The following is an 11,324-nucleotide window of genomic DNA, read 5'->3' as shown; positions in this document are numbered from 1 at the left end:
CACCATCATATCATGGCATTGAAAAGGAATTTCAAGGAAAATTGATGGCAGGTTCCCTTCTCTAAAAAAAAACAGTAGTGAACCAGTTGGGTGTTTACCTCACAGACCTGAAACATTAACTCTGTTTCCCTCTCCACAGATGCTGCCAGACCTGCTGAGTATTTCCAGCCTTTTCTGTTTTGTCTAATTTTAGTTTGGTTCATTCATTTGTGGGTGTCATCTTCTTCCCAGAAGGCTGATTGCCATGGATCTCCATCTCTGTTTGTCCTGTGCTGCCCTTAAACACTTCATACAGGTCAACTGCATCCGGTCCATTATATCGGTCATCCATTTTCTCCTCAGCTTCCTTCTCCTGCGTTTTCTGTCGATCAGTCCTTCAAATAACTGTCTCTGTCTATCTTTTGCTCTAATAATGTGACCACAATATTGTATCTTTCTCTCTCTGATGTTACACACTAATTTCCACTTTTCTCTAGCCAATTCCAGCACTTTCTCATTAGTCTTTCTGTCTGTGTAGGATATGCGGAACATCCTCCGATACCTCCACATTTCGAATGCATTCAGCTTATCAATAGTTTCTTTATTTGTTGACCATGTCTCTGAGGCATGTAACATAGATGACAAAATTTAGCACCTCAGCATTCTTTTCCTAAGATACCGGTTCAGTTTCTTTGATGTAACAGATCCTTCATTCTGACAAAGCTGGTCTTGGCTATTTCAATTCTCCTTCGGATCTCACAACCACATCTCCCATCATCTATGATAACCTGCACAAGGTAAGTGAACCTTTTCACTTGTTCCAGGACTTGTCCATTTACTTCAATTTTCACTTCTGGGGTTAGGTCCCTGCTTATTACCATTGTCTTGGTCTTCTTTACATTCATTCTTAATCCATGTTCACACTCCTTGCATTCATTTTGTTCACAATTTCCTGTGGTGCCTTTTCTGACTCTGCAATCAGTGCAGTGTCATCTGTGTATCTCAAGTTCTTGACGTTCAACCCATCCATATTGCAACCTGGTAGATCATCTATGTCTCTGAAGATCGCTTCAGTATAGAGATTGAACAGTTTTGGGAACAAAACACATCCTTGACGCACTCCTCTTTTGATTGGGAAGCCATCTGACAAGCCGCTATCAAGTCTCATCACTGCTGATTGCTTCCAATATAGATTCTGAATGCTGCCAGACCTGCTGAGTATTTCCAGCACTTCTGTTTTGTCTAATTTTAGTTTGGTTCATTCGTTCATTGGTGTCATCTTCTTCCCAGAAGGCTGACTGCCATGGATCTTCATCTCTGTCTGTCCTTATTGTTACGACTAGGTGAGAAAGATGTCTAGGGGTCTTTTACTGTCTTCACCTGGTCTTGTTGTAACAGGATTTAATTTTTAAACACACTGTGTTTTGAGTTCCACCTTCATGAATCCTTGTTCACCATTTTCCAATTATAAGGCAAAGAAATGAGCATAGACAGACTTTCTTAGTTTTAAAGAAGAAAAATGAAATTTATTAAACCTTAAACTTAAACTCTAATTCGCTTAACGCCTTACAGATACACGCCGCGCCCCATGCTAGCATGCATACGTGATAAGCACATGCAAATAGGGACAGAAAAGAGCAGAAGAAAAACAAAATCGAGAGGTTAGAGGCAATCTCTGAGGAGGGGTTTTCACTGTGCTTTAAACTCGTTGTAGTCCTTGATTGTGGGTAGTCTTGCTTTCTGTTGGGGCCCAGTATTCTTCTTAAACTTTGTTCACTGTAGGAGACTTTTCTCTCTTGAGATTCATATGTCTTCAATGGTTTTCAGTTCCATGAGAAAGAGATGGGAGCAGACAGGAGAGAGATATTTTCAGTCCAGGAGCAAACAGCGTTCTGAGTTCCAAACACTCCGTGGCAAGTTCAAGTTCAAACAGCCAGTTAGTCATGTGACTAAACTGGCCTGATCAGGTCTTCTTGTATTGGAGAAGCAGGGACTGGGTCCTTTGTTCCAACACTGCCTGCCAGTATGCAAAAAAAGGTGTTCCCGGCGAGGGGCCTGGCAATTTCTTGTGATAGGCCCTCTTTTCTTACCAGCAGCAATTTTAAGTTTTAATGTTCATGTGGCAAAATAATGTGTGCCTCATTCTTGGCAGGTAGAGGCCTGCATGACATTATGCTGCTCTTATACATTTCGCATAGGTCAGTCAGCTGCATCTGGTCCATTGTATCGGTCATCCATTTTCTCCTCTGCTTCCTTCTCCTATGTTTTCCATCAATCTTACCTTCAAATACTTGTCTCCGTCTATCTTCTGCTCTAATGATGTGACCACAATATTGTATTTTTCTCTCTTTGATGTTATATAATAATTGCCTCTTATCTCCAGCCATTTCTAGTTTGTTTAAACACTCCATTATTTTCTGTTGGTAGAGTCTATCAAATGCCTTCTCATAGTCTATGAAGCATACATACACAGGTTTTTGCACTTCCAGATATCTTTCAATGATTATTCTAAATTAAAGATGCCCTCTCTTGTTCCTTTCTTTGGTCTGAATCCTGACTATCATCTATCTCTGCTTCTATAGACTGGTTATTTCTTTACATCATGATTATTAGAATCATTAAGTCTGGTAGCAATTCCTTTAATTTAGTCACAATGCAGAAAGAGATTTTCTAAAAAAAAAAATGCATTCTCAATTATGTCTAGAGTTTAAATCAAATGAAATGTTGTGGAGATTTGTTTGCTTATCCCCAAAGTACTAAGTAGGGAGCGGTGAAAGAACATTTAAAACAAATCTTGTGTGATTTGCTTGTGTGACTGGCAGTTACATTTGAATTCAGCTGACATTTTTTCAAATTCATAACTCTTCAGGAAGTATTTATGAGTACAAACTGTTCAAAATCATTGAATCTGTTTGGAATCTTAAGAGAAGCAGATCAGGTTGGGTTTCTCTTACAGTTGACAAGGCTATAGCAGAATAACTGCCTATACAAAGGTTATCTATTTAACATAGAGATTGCAAGCATTTTTCATTTTCCTTTTGAGGAATTAATATAGGATAATAACTACTGCAAACCTATTTGTGTATTATACTACTGTTGTTTATTTGCTTAGTCAACTATAGTTCAATAAATTCATTTGATAGTTAAAGTCTGAAATGAGGTCTAATGTTGTGATTCAATGCCAAATATCCTGTGGAGGCACAAGATCATTTTTGCAGTCAGAGAAAAATTTAAACAAGTGCATTTGCTTCCTGAGGGTATCACCAAAATGTATCTAGAAAGCAGAGACAGTGAATGTGCTCTTGAGACTGTACGGAGCCAAGAATTGACCTATGGCAATAATCTTAAAGTATAGAAGCTAAGTTATCTAGGATAGGAAGGTTGTAAAGATCTAAAAATGAGTCAGCTTCAATCTTCACTGTATTGAAAAACTGTGTAACATGCAATAATAAAATTTCTCCTATTTGTAAGAGGGTGAAACGTGTGTTCAGCATATGATTCCGCCCCCATCAACCCTGGGAAAATTGCTACTTTCTGGTGCTTGCAAGAATCTGTACATTGACCTGTACAAGTGAACTGCTGTGAACAATTGGACACATCTTTCCAGTTGAACCAAGTGGCACTGCACTCACCTGGTTCTATTTTTATCTATCCAGTTGTAGCCAGAGAATCAGCTGCAATGGCTTTGTTTTTCTGCTCCCGCACCGTAACCTGTGCTGTCCCCAAGGATCTATCCTTGACCCCTCTCCTATTTTCCATCCACATGCTGCCACTCAATGACATCATCCAAAGAAACAGCACCAGTTTCCACATATACGCTGATGACATTCAGCTCTACCTCATCACCATCTCTCTCGACCCCTCCACTGTTTCTAAATTCTCAAACTGCTTGTCCGACATCCAGTACTGGCCAAGCAGAAATTTCCTCCAAATAAATATTGGAAGACTGAAGCAATTACCTTTGGTCCCTAATACAAACTCAGATCCTTAGCCACCAGCTCCATCCTTTTCCCTAGCAACTGCCTGAGGCTGAACCAGACTGTTCAACAACCTTAGTGTCATATCTGACCCAAAGATGAACTTCCTACCACATATCATGCCCTCACTAAGAACGCCTATTTCCACCTCCATAACAACATCCAACTCTGCCTCTGCCTCAGTTCCTGCTGAAACCCTCATCCATGCATCTATACTTCAACTATTCCAACACAATCCTGGCTGGCCTCCCATCTTCCAACCTCTGTAAATTGAGATCATCCAAAACTCTTTTGCCCATCTCATAACTTAAACCAAGTTCAGTTCACCCATCACCTGTGTGCTCACTGACCTACATTGGCTCCTCATTAAACAATACTTCCATTTTAAAATTCTCATTCTTGTTTTCAAATCATTCCATGCTTCACCCCTCCTTATCCCTATAACCTCCTCCAGCCCTACAATATTCCAAAGTATCTATGCTCCTTCTTTGCTTGTTACTTGTGCATCTCCAATTTTAATTGCTACACCAGTCTTCAGCTGCTTAGGCCCTAAACTCTGGAATCCCCTCCCTAAACCTCTCTGCCTCTCTCCCTCTTGTTCCTCCTTTAAGACACTCCTAAGCAATCCCACAACCAACAGGTCAGATCAAAGCTCTGCAGTCCGCCCACAACTAATTGTGAATGGTGAAGGGCAATTAAACAACTAACCGAGGATGTGGCTCCACAAACATTCTCATGTTCAACAATAGTGGAGCCCAGTACGTCAGTGCAAAAGACAAGGCTGAAACGTTTATAACCATCTTCAGCCAGAAATGCCAAGTGGATAATCCAACTCTGCCTCCTCCTGAGGTCCCCACCATCAATGAAGAAAGTCATCAGCCAATTCAGTTCAATCCACGTGATATCAAGAAACGGCTGAACACAGCGGCTATGGAAAACAACACACCAGCTGTAGTGCTGAAGACTTGGGCTCCAGAACTAGCTGCGACCCTAGCCAAGCTGTTCCAATACAGCTACAACATTGACATCTACCTGACAAAGTAGAAAATTGCCCAGGTATGTCCCGTCCACAAGAAGCAGAACAAATCCAATCCGGCCAATTACCGCCCCCATCAGTCTGCTATCAATCATCAGCAAAGTGATGGGAGGTTTCATTGACAGTGCTATCAAGCGGCACTTACTCAGCAACAACCTGCTCACTGACACTCAGTTTGGTTCTGCCAGAGTCACTTGGCTCCAGACCTCACTACAGCCTTGGTCCAAACATGGACAAAAGGGCTGAACTCCAGAGGTGAGGTGAGAGTGACTGCACTTGACATCAAGGCAGCATTTGACTGAGTGTGGCATCAAGGAGCCCTAGAAAAACTGGAGTCAATGGGAATCAGGGGGGAAACTCTCCACTGGTAGGAGTCATACCTAGCACAAAGGAAGATGGTTCTGGTGTGGAGGCCAATCATCTCAGTCCCAGGACATCACTGCAACAGTATCTCAAGGCAGGATCATAGGCCCAATTATCTTTAGCTGCTTCATCAGTGACCATCCTTCTATCACAAAATCAGAAGTGGGGAGGTTCACTGATGACTACACAGTGTTCAGTTCCATTTGTAACTCTTCAGATAATGAAGCAGTCTGTGCCCACCTACAGCAAGAACTGAACAACATTTGGGCTTGGGCCGATAAGTGACCAGTAACATTTGTGCCACACAAGTTCCAGGGGATGGCCATCTCCAACAAGAGAGAATCTACCCACCTCCCCTTGACCTTCAATGGCATTACCATCGCTGAAGCCCCCACCGTCAATAACAGCCATGATTGACCAGAAAGTTAAATGGACCAGCACATAAATACTGTAGCTACAAGAGCAGATCAGAGGCTAAAGATGCTGTGCCGAGTAACTCACCTCCTGCCTCCCCAAAGCCTGTCCACCATCTACAAGGCACAAGTCAGAAGTGTGATGGAATACTCTCCACTTGCCTGGATGAGTGCAGCTCCAACAATAATCTAGAAGCTTGTCACCATCCAGCCTGCCTGATTGGCACCCCTTCCACCACCTTAACATTCAGACCCTCCACCACTGGTGCACTGTGGCTGCAGTTTCTACCATCTACAAGATGCACTGCAACCACACACCAAGGCTCCTTCGATAGCACCTTCCAAGCTCGCAACCCATACCCCCTAGAAGAACAAGGGCAGCAGGCAGATAGGAACACCATCACCAGCAAGTTCCCATCCAAGTCACAGACTATTTGACATGGAAATATATCAGTGTTCCTTCACTGTCACTGAGTCAAAATACTGGAATTCCTTCTAACAGCACTATACCGCATGGACTGCAACAATTCAAGAACGTGACTCACCGATACCTTCTCAAGAGCAATTAGGGATGGGCAATAAATGCTGGCTTTGCTAGCGAGGCCCACATCCCATGAATGAATAAAAAATATATAAATATAAGTAGCTGTCGGTGCAAACCACCTCACTGGACCAGTCTGGATATTTAGTCTCTTGCTGCCTATTCAAGGGTGCATCTATTCTCCGTATCCTTCTGCTTGTATTGTGTTTCTTTTCTTCTTACCTATCATTGCGCCGCTCCTCCTTTATCCTCCAATCTACACATTTCAGATTGATGACTGCACTGGATTTCTTTCATGGCTTAATTTTAATTCTAGTGACTACTGTTTGTTTCTGGTAAGTTACTTTAATTTAATCTTTAAATAGCATGTTGGTCTCAAAATGATACTGCAGCTGTTAATAATCATAATGGTTCAGGCTATCATCCAGCATTTTTAACTTGTACTCATAGCTGAAAGGAAGTTGCTTTCTGGGGATTGAGGTGGATGAAGTGAATCTAGTGTCAGTAGGGGAACATTTAAGGGACAGTGATCATTGCATCATAAGGTTTAGGTTGGCTATGGAAAAGGACAAGGAAAAATTCAGAGCAAAAATAACAAATTTGGGGGAAGGACCAACTTCAATGGGGTGAGAACGGATCTGGCCCAAATAAATTGGAATCACAGATGGCAGGCAAAACTGTAACTGAACAATGGGCTGCCTTTAAAGAGGAGATAGTTCAGGTACAGTCCAGGTACATTCCCATGAGGGGGAAAGGGTAGGGCAAACAGTTCCAGAGCTCCCTGGATGACTAAAGAGACAGAGAGTAAGATGAGGCAGAAAAAGAGTGCATATAGCAGATGTCAGGTGCATTTGAGAACCTGGCTGAATATAGAAGGTTCAGAGGGGATGTGAAAAAGCAAATAAGAGAAGCAAAGAGACAGTATGAGTTGATACTGGCAGCTAACGTAAAAGGGATCCTAAAATTCTTATATAGGCATATAAATAGTAAAAGGATGGTAAAAGGAGGAGTGGGGATGATTAGGGACCTAAAAGGGGATTTACGCATCGAGGCAGGGGACATGGCTGAGGTACTAAATGAGTACTTTGCATCTGCCATTACTAAGGAAGAAGATGCTACCCAAGCCATAGTGAAAGAGGAGTTAGTTGAGATACTGGATAGGCAAAAAAATTGATAAAGAGGAGGTACTAGATAGGCTGGTTGTACTTAAAGTTGATAAGTCACCAGGACCGGATAAGATGCATCCAATGATACTGAGAGAAGCAAGGGTAGAAATTGTGGAGGCACTGGCCATAATCTTCCAATCCTCCTTAGAGACAGGTGTGGTTCCAGAGGACTGGAGAATTGCAAATGTTACACCCTTGTTCAAAAAAAGGTGTAAGGGCAAGCCCAGCAACTACAGGCCAGTCAGTTTAACCTTGGTAGTGCGAAAGCTTTTAGAAATGATAATTCGGGACAAGATAAATAGTCATTTGGATAAATGTGGATTAATTAAGGAAAGCCAGCATGGATTTATTAAGGACAAATAGTGTTTAATGAACTTGCATGAGATTTTTGATGAGGTAGCGGAGAGGGTTGATGAGGGTAATGCGGTTGATGTGGTGTACATGGACTTTCAAAAGGCGTTTGATAAAGTGCCACATAACAGTTTTGCCAGCAAAGTTACAGCCCATGGAATAAATAGGACAGTAGCAGCATGGATACAATATTGGCTGCGTGACAGGAAACAGTAGTGGTGAATGTTTGTTTTTCCAGACTGGAGGAAGTTATATAGCCCAAGGGTCGGTGCTAGGACACTGCTTTTTTGCTATTTAATAATGACCTAGACCTGGGCGTACAGGGCAGAATTTCAAAATGTGCAGATGACACAAAACTTGGAAGTATTGTGAACCGTGAGGAGGATAGCGATAAACTTCAAAAGGACATAGGCTGGTGGAATGGTGGACAAGTAGTAGATGAAATTTAAAGCAGAAAATGTGAAGCAATTCATTTTGGTAGGAAAAATGAGCAGAGGCGATATAAATTAAAGGTAACAATTCTAAAGGGGTGCAGGAGCAGAGGGACCTGGTGCACAAATCATTGAAGGTTGCAGGGCATATTGAGAAAGCAGTTAATAAAGCATATGGGATTCTGGGATTTATAAATAGAGGCATAGAGTATAAGAACAAGGAAGTTATGATAAACCTGTATAAAACATTGGTTCAGCCTCAACTGGAGTACTATGTCCAGTTCTGGGCAACACACTTTAGAAAATATATTAAGGCATTAGATAGGGTGCAGAAAAGATTCACGAGAATTGCTCCAGGGATGAGGAACTTCAGTTACATGAATAGCTGGGGCAGTTCTCCTTGGAGAAGAGAAGATTAAGAGGAGTTTGATAGAGGTGTTCAAGATCATGAGAAGCATGGACAGAGTAGATAGGGAGAAACTGCCCCTGTTGGCCAAAGGATCCAGAACCAGAGGTCACCGATTTAAGGTGATTGACAAAAGAACCAGAGGCGACAGGAGGAGAAACGGTTTTATGCAGCGAGTGGTTAGGAGCTAGAACGATCTGTCTGAAAGTGTGGTGGAGGCAGATTCAATCAAGGTCTTCAAAAGAGAATTGGACTTTTTCTGAAGAGAAAACATTTGCAGGGCTATGGGGAGAAGGCCAGGGAGTGGGACTAGGCGTGTTGTTCTTGCAGAGAGCTGGCACAGACACGATGGGCTGAATGGCCTCCTTCTGTGCTGTAACCATTCTATGATTCTATCATAAATTTTCATAAGAGGACCAAATTTCACAAATTAAATAGTGAATGAGTGCCATGAGTGGGGTAACATGCCATAGTCTAAAAAGTGCCTCAATTACAATGTAATGCACCACTATATGGGCTGCCAACCATGTTATCCTTCTGCCCTGTATGAATAACAGTAACTATCACACTATCAGATCATTACTTTGTCAACTTGACAAACCCAATCAGACAGCCCATAATCCCTAAACAGATCATGAAAAAAGCAGGTGGACCTTCCTCCCACAGTTATACAGCTAGAAGCTGTTAAGACTCTTCTAGTTAAACATACTCAAATATTCAGGGATTTTAGGAGTTGGAGCATTTATCAGCCCCTATTATGGTCCCCACTTCAGTTTTAGACCTATTGACAACCTGTTAATTGTCATCCCATTAGAGATTCACCACTGTCAAACAGTTTTACAGTTGGAGATTTAGGCAATGCAAATAAAAGAACACCTCAACCAAGAATAGAATTCCAGTATCCCATATCCCACTGATCAACCAGCCATCTGTCAAACTTCATTGTGTCTGCCTGCCTTATATAATAGACCTTGCTATCTTCATGGTTACTTAGGATGCATTTACACTACAAGTTTGGTATTTATATGAAATAAAACACTCCTTGGAAGAGATGGTCTTTCACCATTTTGGTTTGTTGCTTCATGGAGCGTAAAAATTTGCTTTGCAAAGCTCTCAGGGGGTTCCTTGGTCTCCATGGACACTTTGTGAGCCTGAATGACTATACTTAATCTTATAGAGAGCAGGTATTCTCTCCTTGTTGCTCTCTAAACATTTTGGCTAAATACTTTAAGCACTAAAGAGATAAAGAGGTGGCCAAGCTGGAATCCTAAGCTGCACCGTCAGTTTAGTCCGCGTTTAGCGCAAGACACTATCTTGATAAAGAAATTAAAACCTGCACTGAGGATTGTTGAGGGGCTGATTAACAATTAAATTGCTACTAATGATCATTAAAGAGACTGAACTCCATTTTGGGGATAGCGCTTCATTTAATGACCTCTTATAACAGTGATAGCTGAACAGGAGTAAATAAGTCATTGCTGAAAATTTCAAGCGCTCCTTTACTGTTCATTTGCTGTTGAAGGTTTGAAGAGGACTTTTGAAACACATCGAGAAGCTTTCTGGAATAAAAACAAGAAATGCTGGAAATACTCAGCTGGTCTGGCAGCATCTGTGGAGAGAGAAGCAGAGTTAACATTTCAGGTCAGTGACCCTTCTTCAGAACTCTGAAGTCTGAACTCTAGAGTTCTTAATACCTTTGACTAACAAAAAGCTATTCATCTCAGATTTAACATTAACAATTGATCGAGCATCAATAGCTACTTGTGGAAGAAAACAACAACACCCTCTCAACATTTATTTTGGAATTTCTCTGAGGACTTCACCTAAAATAGTGAGTGCTGTGCTACTTTACCTCACTGGACACATTATAGGAGTCACTAGGAGAAAGGGATTGCTTGGTCACCGACATCTTGCTCGGGGTCCCCTTAGTCTGGATGAAGAGTGGGGAGATGAGATGCAAAGCATCTACCAGCTACTGCAGGAAATAGGGAGAGGAGGCTTCCCTCTTGCGGGTACAGAACATCCCTCCGCCCCTGGACGTCCTCCACCAGGGTCTCCAGTACTGCATCCAAGAAACTGTGCACTCTCTCCCTTGGTCCATGAGTCCTGAAACCTGCTTCTGTGTGTCAGCCAGCCCACTCCACATCTTCATTGGAACTGTGTGAATGGAAGCCACATATACTGCGTTTAATCTGTACTTGAATGCTAAACCTGCAGCTGTCTGATTTAGCACCTCCAGGAAAATTCAAATGATGGTAAATTTGCAATTAGGACCAAAATTGTGTTCTAAAACCAGATTTTTAAAGAGGCATGTCTCGTTAGCACAGCACTTATTTAGTGCCTGTTTTCACTAAAATAACCCCACACCACCAAACTTTTAACTTTTGTGAGACTACACTAATCATTCATTTATCCAGGTGTGTACAGAGTTTTTTCCCAAACATGACAGTTCCAACCAGGCAGGTGTCAAGCAACATTGAGATTGCGATTATATTATAGCTACTAATCTCAGAGTCACAGTCGACATCATCTTGTTTTAACTGCCTGGCAGTGGATCTAACTTGGAATGTGGTAGAGCAGTGGTTCTCAAACTTTTTTGTCCGTGGACCACTTGGGCAGGACTAGGACTCTGGCAACTACCTACCGGTCCTGCCCCACCTG

The sequence above is a fragment of the Heterodontus francisci genome, chromosome 10, assembly GCF_036365525.1.
Source record: "Heterodontus francisci isolate sHetFra1 chromosome 10, sHetFra1.hap1, whole genome shotgun sequence".
In the NCBI taxonomy this organism is placed as follows: Eukaryota; Metazoa; Chordata; class Chondrichthyes; order Heterodontiformes; family Heterodontidae; genus Heterodontus; species Heterodontus francisci.
This window is presented reverse-complemented; position numbering follows the sequence as displayed.